Here is a 10980-nt window from a genome sequence, read left to right as displayed (position 1 = left end):
AGTCCGCACGCACCGCTCGCCGCGGGTCTGTGGACCCGCCCCGGCCCCGCCCCGCGACACCATCACCCAGCTCCAAGAGCGAATGAAAGAAGCACTGCCCGCCGGGGTTTTCTGGCAGCGCTGGCAGCGGCTTTGTCATCTGAGTTATTGAAAGTGGCGGCTGCCGTCCAAGTCAAGTAGGGCTGGACCTTGGAGATTATCCCAGATCGTCACGAGGCGGGCGAGGGGCTGAGGTGACCTGCTCGTTGGCATTACCTCGCGGAATCCTCTGTGATCTGCCTGCCCTCGTTTTACAAATGGGGGAAACTGTAGTCCTAAGAGGCAAAGTGACTTGTGTGAAGTCACACAACCAGGTGTTGTGTTATCAGAGAGCTCTACGTCCCCAAAAAGCCTGCTTTCATTAATAAGATTTATTAACACAGCACGATAACCAAGGCACACTGTTCTGAGAAAAAAAGGCAAGTTTCAGAACAATATGTATAATATGGTCCCAGTTTCTTGGGGGGCAAAAAAAAGGTATGCGTATGTGCTTGTGTGTACATTTTTAAAATTCAGGAAGATTGAACACTAACCGCCTGTAGTTGTTTCCTCTAAGAGGTGAGACTCTGAGGGACTTTCACTTCCTATTTTTTATGGTTTTTTGACATTTTTATAAAGTGCATATATTTTTGTAAGCAGGGAAATAGTCAATATCTTTGAGCCTCACTTTCCACCTACCTTCCAGAGTAATAATGAAAATGTATTTAGATAATGTATCAGTATGGAAAACACTTAGCACAGTGAATAGCCCATCAGTAAATTGCAAAGTTTGTTCCCTTCTCCTTCCCTCTAATGGTATGGCTTTGTGTATTTGTCAAAATACTACTCAGAATCATTACTGCCACTCTGCTCAGATCTTCCAATCCTACTGCATGGAAATTTAGCCCCAAGGGCATTCTGATCTGCACTAGAGAAACGTGAAAATATAACAAAAAGCAAAACCCGTGGCAAGACAAGGTAGAGACCTGTTCCACTCTGCCTGCTTTACCTGTCTCCAAAGGTGTAAGCTTACCCCAGGCAAACAGCCTTGCCACACAGGGCAGGCAAGAAGAGTCGCCTCTGTGATAACTGAGAACCTGGGCAAATCCTATTTTGACTGGGATCTCAGATCTTCAAAAGTGAACTTGGGAAATCCTGACAAGCATCCAATGCCCAAACCTCCCCCTACAGGAAAGTTGCGAATCAGATTCCCCTAAAGGCGCCTGAAGCTGAAGCCACAGCTCCCACCTCCTGCACCTCCAACTGCCATGGCAATTTCCGACCAGAGCCTATAAAACCAACTAAGACTGGTTTTCTGATCAACGAAATGCAGTTCCTCTGGGCCTTAGTTGGAGCTCTTTCCTCTACCAGGTATGCCTTCTCCCAGATATCCATATGGATAGCTCATTTGAGCAAACACACAAAGGAGGCTGCACACGTTTGCACTAATGTCACCTTCTTAGAAAGGTCTGATCATCCTGTACAAAATAGCAGTTCTATACCTCCAGAATTCCTAGCCCCCTTGCCCTGCTCTGTCTTTCTCCGTAGCACTTATCACCATCCAACAAACTAGATATTTTTCTTATTTGTTGTCTGTCCCCCTCCCCCCTCAAAATACATGCTTCATGAGAACGGACATTTTTGTCTGAATTGTTTGTTACTATATCCCCATTGCCTAAAGCAGTGTCTGGCTTATAGTACAGGCTCAATAAAAATTTAGTGAATTATAAATGAGGACAAATTCAGTGTGGACCCACCACATTCAAGCAGGACAGCCCAGCCAGAGGGAATGTAAACTCTTGGGTCACTCCAGTGTGTAGGCTCTGTGTTCTGACCGGTTTCCTGTCCAAAGCATTCCTCTTCCCCCATCTTCCCTTCCTACCATTTTACTCTCTCTTTCAAAAATTTTGGAGACATTTAACTGAGTTGTCTTTATGTAACCGGAGAAGGCACTAGATTCTCCAGCTCACTCATCAGCTCCAGCGTGTCTGATTAAGCCTTTACTGTTTATGCTCTGACGCCTGCTATGAAAGTAACAGGTAGACTGATGTTCGTTTAAGCAGGTGCTATTGGGGCCCGCAGCAGTTCCGTTATACAATGAAAAGTATGCGGGTGCCCACAAGGTGAACCACAAGTTATCTTTTCTTCCAATCTAAAAATCTCTCTTTGCCCTTGAGGCTTTGAGTTGGGAGAGAAGGGAGGGCACGGAGCATGGGGATGGGACGAGGGGTAAACATTTAATGAACACCTACTAGATGCCAGGCACTGCGCTAGCTGTCAGGGACACAATTATATGCAAGACCAGGGTGTCTGCCCTCAGGACTAGCTCTGGCTGGTTGGAGGAGCAGGATGACTTCAGAGTGGAAGCTGGATTGGATGGGAACAGGGCTGGAAGGAAGATGGAAGTCAGCTAGGAGCCTGTGGCACTCCAAGCAAGAGATGAGACTAGACGGTGGCAGTGGGGATGAAGATTGCAGGGGCAGGGGGAGGATTTGAGAATTATGGAGGAGTGGAATCAGCTCAACTTGGTGATTAATTAGCTAAGATGAGTGAGGAGCAGAGATAGTGATTGGCAGGTTTCTGACTTGGGCATCTGATCGTGCCATTTGTGGGCAGAGAGAACTCCGGAAGAGGAGACCATGGGACATCCAGACACACTCTTTTTGGTAGAAGCTAAAACAAATGGGGACCCATAAACAGTAAGCAGTGCTGGGACCTGAAGCACGGCTATCCTACCCCACCCTCATGAAGGCTTCATCTGTTACCTGTACACTGAGGACTCCCAAATCTTAGCTCCAACCCAGACCTTTCTCCTGAGCTACTACCCAAATACCTGGGGACATTTCCACTTGGGTATCCTACAGGCGTCTCAAACTTAATTGTACCAGTTGCGTTCAGAAGCATTTTTGGAGACTCAGTTCAGAATGGTGAAAGAGGCTTTAGTCCTGCTACATTCGACTGTATTGGGCTGGCCAACAAGTTCATTCAGTTTTAAGTAAAAATAAAAGGCACGTTTTTCATTTTCACCAACAACTTTATCGAACAACGTATTCATTAACTGAACGAACTTTTTGGCCAACCCAGTAGAACTCAGTTCCCGTCTCTCCAGCGTGTGATTGTGTCACCACCTGCATCATAATTACTTCAAGGTCTTGTTAAATTACAAACTCACGGGGCCAACCCAGACCCACTCAATCAGAATTGCTTGGGATGGTGCCTGGGAATCTGCAGCTGGACCAAGTTCCAGGGGATTCTTAGGAACACATGTGTCTGAGAGGAGGATAGACAGGATCAGCTGCCAATTAACAGAGCTTCCATGACTAAATGACTATGTTAAGCTTCATAGTAATAGTAATAACCATAATATTTGTAGCTACAAAACACTTTTACATGCCTTATTTCATTTGAACCTCTTGCAGCCCTATGAAGTCTTTTTCCCCTCATCTTAGAAACAAAAAACTGAGATTCAGGGAGACTAAATGATTTATTCAAGGTCTCAAGTTGACGTTTCTGATTCCAAGTCCACCAGTGCTCACAGCAGCATCACTGAATCAGTCAACTTGTGAGACAGGCCACGTGGCTGAATGAGGATGAATACACCCCACTTCTGAAGAGTACTGGAGCTCAGACTCACCATGCAGGGTCTCTTTAATGGCTGGAGCATTCTGCCTGGGGCAGGGATCAATCAGTTTAACCCTGGGTACCACAGATAACAGATCAGAGGTATAAGAGCACCTGGAGCTCTCTAAGGTTCTGGGGTACCTTAGAATTTCACCTCTTGCCCTTACTTCTAATCTTGATGTTCTGGGCTGCCCTTTGTTTAACCCACAGTTTCTGAGATTTCTTTTCACACAGTCCTTTGCCTGACTCTGCCTGTGATTGTTCCCTTGAACTCCTATCCTTTAAGACTCAACCTAGAGACTACATTGTTGTCGTGGCACTTTAGGGGAAGAAGTTGGTGTTTCGCCGGGCCCTGGTACTGAGGACGCGGTCCGGGTGGCCCCTGGCCTCTTCCTACCCACCCCTCCGCCCGCCTTTTCCCCCGCTCCTCTGGCAGGATGAGGCGTGCAGGCCTGGGTGAAGGAGTACCTCCTGGCAACTATGGGAACTATGGCTACCCTAATGGTATAGTGCCTGTGAAGAAGAAAATGAGAGACTCACGGAAAGTCTGAGAGGGCTTCCCTGGTGGCGCAGTGGTTGAGAGTCCGCCTGACTATGCAGGGGACACGGGTTCGTGCCCCGGTCCGGGAAGATCCCACATGCCGCGGAACGGCTGGGCCCTGTGTACCCCCCAGCCCAAAAAAAAAAAAAAAAAAAAAAAAAAAAAAAAAAAAAGCAAGAAAGTCTGCGAAACAAAGTAACTGCTATAAAATCTCTTTCCATTGAAATAGGCCATGAAGTTAAACATCAGAATAAATTATTAGCTGAAATGGATCCACAGTTTGATTCTACAACTGGATTTCTAGGTCAAACCATGGGAAAACTGAAGATTTTATCCAGAGGGAGCCAAACAAAGCCGCTGTTTTCATTGTGTGTCTTTTCTGTCCTTTACTGGATTATGAAACCGAGGTGATGCAAGCAACTGTGAGTTTGGAATTTGTTCCAACTTCACGGCTTGGAGTACCACTTCAGTAAAAATTCAGCATCAAAACATTCCTAAAGCTTTTTCCATCCAAGATTACTGGATTTTACTTGTCTTATAAGTCACATTAGATAATACGGTGCTCTTTGGATACTGTTTCTTAATGATTCATTTTTTTGCCCCTATTTTCAGGGGTATTGACATGGTCTGAGGTCAGTCTGGCCCTAATAAGTTTTTTTCCTGTTTTTTGCTGTCAGGTTAAACAGCAGTGTAATATCCTGTTGTTACCATAAATGTAGGTTTATGTTCCACATAAAGAAACTTAGTGGGAAAATAACAATGCCTGGAGAGCCTTGCGCTGAGCTCTTGAGATGGTGAGAAAGTTTGTGATGGATGGTAAATGTATTTTCCCGAACTGTCATCGCCCCTGATGATGTACTCTCCTTGCCTCCTCTATTTGGTTAAAATTGTAGGCTGATATCTTTTTACCTACAGTTTTCCTAATAATTTTTGATGATATGACTCTTCTTCTGCCTCTGCCCAAGGACCTCATTCTTTAATAAAACTTGTTATTTTGGCATATTTCTAGTAAGGTTCAAAACAAATGTGTACCCGTATAGTTGTCATGTTATATTAACTTTATATATATACCATTGACTTGGCTTATAATAGTTCTATGATTTTAGCTACTTAGGCCATTTGGTTATCATTTATGACAGAATAATGTGAAGCTAAAGTAATTGCTAAGCTCTGAATGGAAATAGAATGTTCAAGAAAAGTAAAAAAAAAAAAAAGACTCAACCTAGTCATCCCTGGCCTTACCCCTCAGGTTGCACTTGGTGTTTCCCTCCCTCTGTTCCTATGGCTTAGCACCCTGTTTGTGCTTATCACATTGCTTTGTAACTATCTGTCTGTCTCATCTCCTTGATTATAAACTCCTGAGAGCAGAGAGTGTGTCTGGCTGATCCTCCAATTCCTAGCATAGCCCCTTGAAAGGAGGTACTCAAGAGCTGTTTGTTGAATTAATGAATGAATGAAGCCCACCTGTCTGTACTGCCTGGCACTCCAAGTTACATGCTCAGTACAGAGCTTCCATCACCATTGCCTTCAGCAGAGGAATCTTTTCTTACTGTGGTCAGTGCCACACAAAGTTCTGAGCACTTCTGAAAACTGGAAGTGGCCCAACCCTGCTGATAACCCTTGGCCTTGCCTTAGGGGGCAGGCTGTTTACATGTTAGCTCTCAGCCCATTGAAAATCGATGACATACAAATTAGAACAGATGCCCTTTTCACTTACCAAATTTGCATTAAAACATCTACTGACCAGTATTGATAAACATAAGATGAAGTGGGCGTTCTCACAGAGCTCCAGAATGAGCTATTATACTTTTCTAGGGATGGCATTATAAATGATCACTGCCACCAACAAAAAAAATGTTCATACTCTTGAACCCAATGACTACGCTTCTAAAATTTCCCTTAAAGAAATAATTTTAAAAAGACAAGATGCATGTAGAATGGGTTGTTTGTAAGAGCGCAAGTTATTTGTAATAATGAAAGTTATTTATAATAGTAGAAGCTGGAAGTACTCAGAGGCTACAGTAAAGTATCCTCCAAGAACTTAGGAATGAGGAAACTGCACTTCCCACTGAGTGTTGAATGGCAGAATCCACCCAAAATGGATCAAAAACCAAAGACACAGTCAATGGAAGGAGAGAGAAAAGCTACCGGCTCACAGGACTTGATTGAGGGCATCAATTCACAAAATAAATATTGTGTCCATCAGAAGAGGTTTTGCACACAGACATGCAGAAATCAAGAGAGTGATCATGGGCAGAGAGAGCCCACTGAAGCCCTCGTGTGCATCTCGGCCAGCAGATATCCTGAGTTCTGTTCTATGACAAGACCATTCCCAAGATGAGAAGAAGGCACTAGACCACGAAAATGGAGCCATTAGAAGTAGTCCACCCTTTTCCTGGTTCCAAGCTCACCAGGGGACCATCTGATCACCCTGGCACTTGATCACAGGAAGAGTTGTGGCATTCTGGTGTCTTCCTCCTGGTAAACTAAAAAGGAGTTTACAATTATGTTAGCCTTCCAACACAGCCAAAGGGGATGTCATTTATGCCAGTGGTAGCATGCACACTCCCTGTGTGTGCGATGGTTGTATTCCTTACTGAACGACAAAATGGGTGGCATTCTGATGTCTCCCTCAGGCCCCTGTGCAGTGAAGTTAGCACAAATCAATCTTTCAGAATCTTCTCATCACTGGGCACGGCAAGAACAGTTCCAGCCGGCCTGTTCTTCACACCAACTGCACATGCAGGCGTCTAATCATGATTTCTACAGGGAAAGAGAAATCTGAAACAACCAAAATGTTCAACATTAGGGAAAAGCTTAAATAAATTATGCTATACCCATCCCATGCAATATAATGTTGTCATTTAAAATCTTTTTTGCAAAGCCTACTTTATTACTTAGAGAAATATTCACACTACATGTTAAAAATGTGTGATTCAGGGACTTCCCTGGTGGTCCAGTGGTTAGAACTCTGCGGTTTCACTGCAGGGGGCACGGATTCAGTCCCTGGTCGGAGAACTAAGATCCTGCAAGCTGCGTGGCATGGCCAAAAGAAAAAAAAAATATGATTCACACTTCAAAAAAAATTTTAGGCAGTTTCTTATACATTAAACACACAATTACTACATGACCCAGTCATCAAGTTCTTGGACATGTGTCCCAGAGAAATGAAAACATATCTTCACATAAAAACTTGTACGTGAGTGCTCATAGCGGCTTTATTTAATCGCCAAAAACTGGAAACAACCCTGATGTCCTTTTTCTACCGCAAAAAAAAAAAAAAGCTTATCTGAGACTTCCCCGGTGGCGCAGTGGTTAAGAATCCACCTGCCAATGCAGGGGACACAGGTTCGATCCCTGGTACAGGAAGATCTCGCATGTCGCGGAGCAACAAAGCCCGTGTGCCACAACTACTGAGCCTGTGCTCTAGAGCCTGCGAACCACAACTACTGAAGCCTTCGCGCCTACAGCCCATGCTCCGCAACAAGAGAAGCCACTGCAATGAGAAGCCCATGCACAGCAACAAAGAGTAACCCCCACTCGCCACAACTAGAGAAAGCGTGTGCACAGCAATGAAGACCCAATGCAGCCATAAATAAATAAATAAATTTATTTTTTAAAAAAGCTTATCTGGCTTTAACTGACTCTGCTTTCTCTGCTTGTCAAATGGGAGTTGGATTTTATTTGTACATGTACATTTGTACATTTTCTAAGGGGCCGTATCTGCTCATGAAATCCTTATACAGGGGGAAGCTATGGGACAGATTCCTTAAGTGCCCCAGTGGGAGAACTCTAATCATGGTGGGAGTAATGGCTCCATGCTGCCTTCTTCTTTCCCTTTTGCTTCATGTGTACCACAAAATAGTCATCGCACGCAATAGTGAGCCCAGAATTTAGCAAAAAGAAGCTCTGGAAGCCCACTTAACCATCTTACTATGGGTCCAGATCCTTCAATATTTTGATTTTCCAAAAATCCAGGGAACTCCTTTTCCATGAGTATCCTCAGGTCCTCCTTTGTAAAGTAGACTTTATCCCCAGCAGATTTGTGAAACGTGAACATCATGGTTTCCATGGCATGTTCCATTTGACATGGCATTTCGGTGAGGTCTCTTGAAACCTTAGCGCAAGGTGTGGAGGGGTCACTTGGCTAGATGGGATGCGGGCTTAGTTTATCACCTTCTAATATACTATAAACACGTTTGTCTTTTTTTTTTTTAATCTTCCCAGCACTAGAATTAAAATTCAACAAGGATCAGCATTTATGTCTGTTTTGTTCATGGTCATATCTCCAGCACCTAAAACAATGTTTGGCACATAGTGGACATTGCAATAAATATTTCTTGAATGGGGAATTCCCTGGCAGTCCAGTGGTTAGGGCACCATGCTTCCGCTGCAGGGGGTGCAGATTTGATCTTTGCTCAGGGAACTAAGATCCCGCATGCCATGCAGTGTGGCCAAAAAAAAAAAATTATTGAATGAGTAAAGAATATATTTGACCACAAAGTTTCATGAGTTACACTATAATAATGGGAAAAAAACCAAAATGAGACCACATTGATTAGCTTTTGAATTTTGAGTAAATCACTTAGCCTCTTCTTTTTTTTTTTTTCCATTGTGGTAAACACACACACACACACACACACACACACACACACACACACATAAAATGAGATTTACCCTCAACAAATTCATAAGTGTACAGTACCGTATTATTAACTATATGCACAATGTTGTACAGGGATTTCTAGAAAGTTTTCATCCGTGACTGGAACTCTGTACCCATTAAACAGCAATTCCCCATTTCCCTCTGGCAACTCCCCCAGCCCCTGGCAACCACCACTCTACTCTCTGTTTCTGTGAGGTTGATTACTCTAGATACCTCATATAAGTAGAATCATGCAGTATTTCTCATTCTGTGACTGGTTTGTTTCACTTAGCATAATGTCCTCAAGGTTTATCCATCTTTTTTTATGACTGAATGATATTCCATTGTATGTACATACCACATTTTCTTTATTCACTCATCTGTCAGTGGACATTTAGGTTGCTTCTACCTCTTGGCTATTATGCATAATGCTGAAATAAACATGCGTGCAGACATCTTTTTAAGATCCTGCTTTCAGTTCTTTCACATAAATACCTAGAAGTGGGATTGCTGGATCATATGTTAGTTCTATTTTTAATTTTTTTAGGAACCTCCATATTGTTTTCCCTAATAATTGCACCATTTTACATTCCCAGAAACAGTGCACAGGGTTCCAATTTCTCTACATCTTTGCCAGACTTTGTTTGTTTGATAATGGCCATTCTGACAGGTGTGAGGTGATATCTCATTGTGGTTCTGGTTTGCATTTCCCTGATGATTAGTGGTGCTGAGCACCTTTTCATATAGCTGTTGGCCATTTGTATGTCTTCTTTTCAAAACGGTTCAAGTCCTTTGCCCATTTATAAAAAAGGTTATTTGTTTTTTTGCTGTTGGGTAGTAGGAGTTCCTTACATATTTTGGATATTACCCCTTATGAGACATAAGATTTGCAAATACTTTCTCCCATTCTCTGGGGTGCATTTTTACCCTGTTGAGTGCTTCCTTTGCTGTGCAGAAGGCTTTTAGTTTGATGTCTGTTTTGGCTTTCGTTGCCTGTTCTTTCAGTGTCATGTCCATGAAATCATTGCCAAAACCAATGTTATGAAGATTTTCCCATATGTCTTCTTCTAGGAATTTTATAGTTTCAAGCCTCAACTTTCTATATCAGTATTTGTATAGCTCTTTCTACATTTCAAAACACTTTCATATACATTAAACCCTTAAAACAGAAACCCCAGAAGGAAGTCCCTTGGCGCTGAGTCATGATGACAGGCCCTGAGCCTTTGGGAGTTTTACTCTGGAGGTCAGGGGAGGATGGGTACTCTCACCCTGGGACATGTCTTGGTAGTCACGTATCTGCTCTTCTACAGCAGAAAGTGCCCAGCCATGCTGACCCAGCAATACCTGCTCCCCATAAAGGAGCCTACTATATTCCCAGCCTCTCCTGGAAGCCAGAATCTGCCCTTGTGCAAAGGAAATGGAGGGCAAAAGCCCATCTGAGATTGCATCCAAGGTTCCTCTTAGCAGCAGTGCTGGGAGCTCCTAACTGGAGTCAGAGAATGTACCTCTCCATGGATCTCTGCCTTCCTCATCCCTCCCTATAAGCTACTGTCCACAGACCTCAGTTCACAGCTGAGGGTCTTTTGCTCTGAAACTTACAAAATCGTGCAAATTTCTCTCTGGTCAAAAATAGTTAATATTCCTTTCACTAAATGCCACCCAAGGAGGTGTGGTGAGCAGAAGACCAGTGAGAACTTTAGGTGTTTAAACCTCAGGCAGGTCACTGCCCTTCTCTGAGCTGGCTTCCCCATCTATAAAATGAGCAAGAGAAGATGCTTCACAAGGTCATCCACAAGGATTAGGAACATAGTAGGTGCTCAATACACGATCCATCACTCTTATTTTGTTTGGAGGAGATAGAGTCTGAGACCCCCTGCCCTTCATCACATGAAATGGATGGAAAACAATGTTGATGTAAATAATCAATAAACAATTTATAATAAGGGATAGAGGAGAGTTTCATGTGAGCCAAAATGAGGACTGTAGTCCAGGAGACACAGATTCAAAAAGCACTTGAATTGTCTTCCACCGGACCACAAAATGAAGGAGGCTTATATATGCAAAACCCATAAAATTAAATAAGTTGTTTGCCAAGAATTAGGATTGGAGCTGGCACGAAGTAAGGGTGCTTGTTAAGCACGGATTGGTTGGGGCC

General features: G+C 43.4%; 2 pseudogenes; one reads left to right on the top strand and one right to left on the bottom strand.

Moving 5' to 3' along the window:
* Nucleotides 1-4014: 4014 nt before the first annotated feature.
* LOC112394984 (BET1 homolog) lies at nt 4015-4591 on the top strand (annotated as a pseudogene).
* Nucleotides 4592-7972: 3381 nt separating this feature from the next.
* Nucleotides 7973-8276, bottom strand: LOC112394966 (protein S100-A10 pseudogene; annotated as a pseudogene).
* Between the last annotated feature and the right edge of the window lie 2704 nt (nt 8277-10980).

Source organism: Neophocaena asiaeorientalis, unplaced genomic scaffold (genome assembly GCF_003031525.2).
Source record: "Neophocaena asiaeorientalis asiaeorientalis breed wild unplaced genomic scaffold, Neophocaena_asiaeorientalis_V1.1 scaffold364, whole genome shotgun sequence".
NCBI classification, from domain to species: Eukaryota; Metazoa; Chordata; class Mammalia; order Artiodactyla; family Phocoenidae; genus Neophocaena; species Neophocaena asiaeorientalis.
The sequence above is the reverse complement of the archived record's forward strand: the minus strand, read 5'-3'. Positions and strand labels throughout refer to the sequence as shown.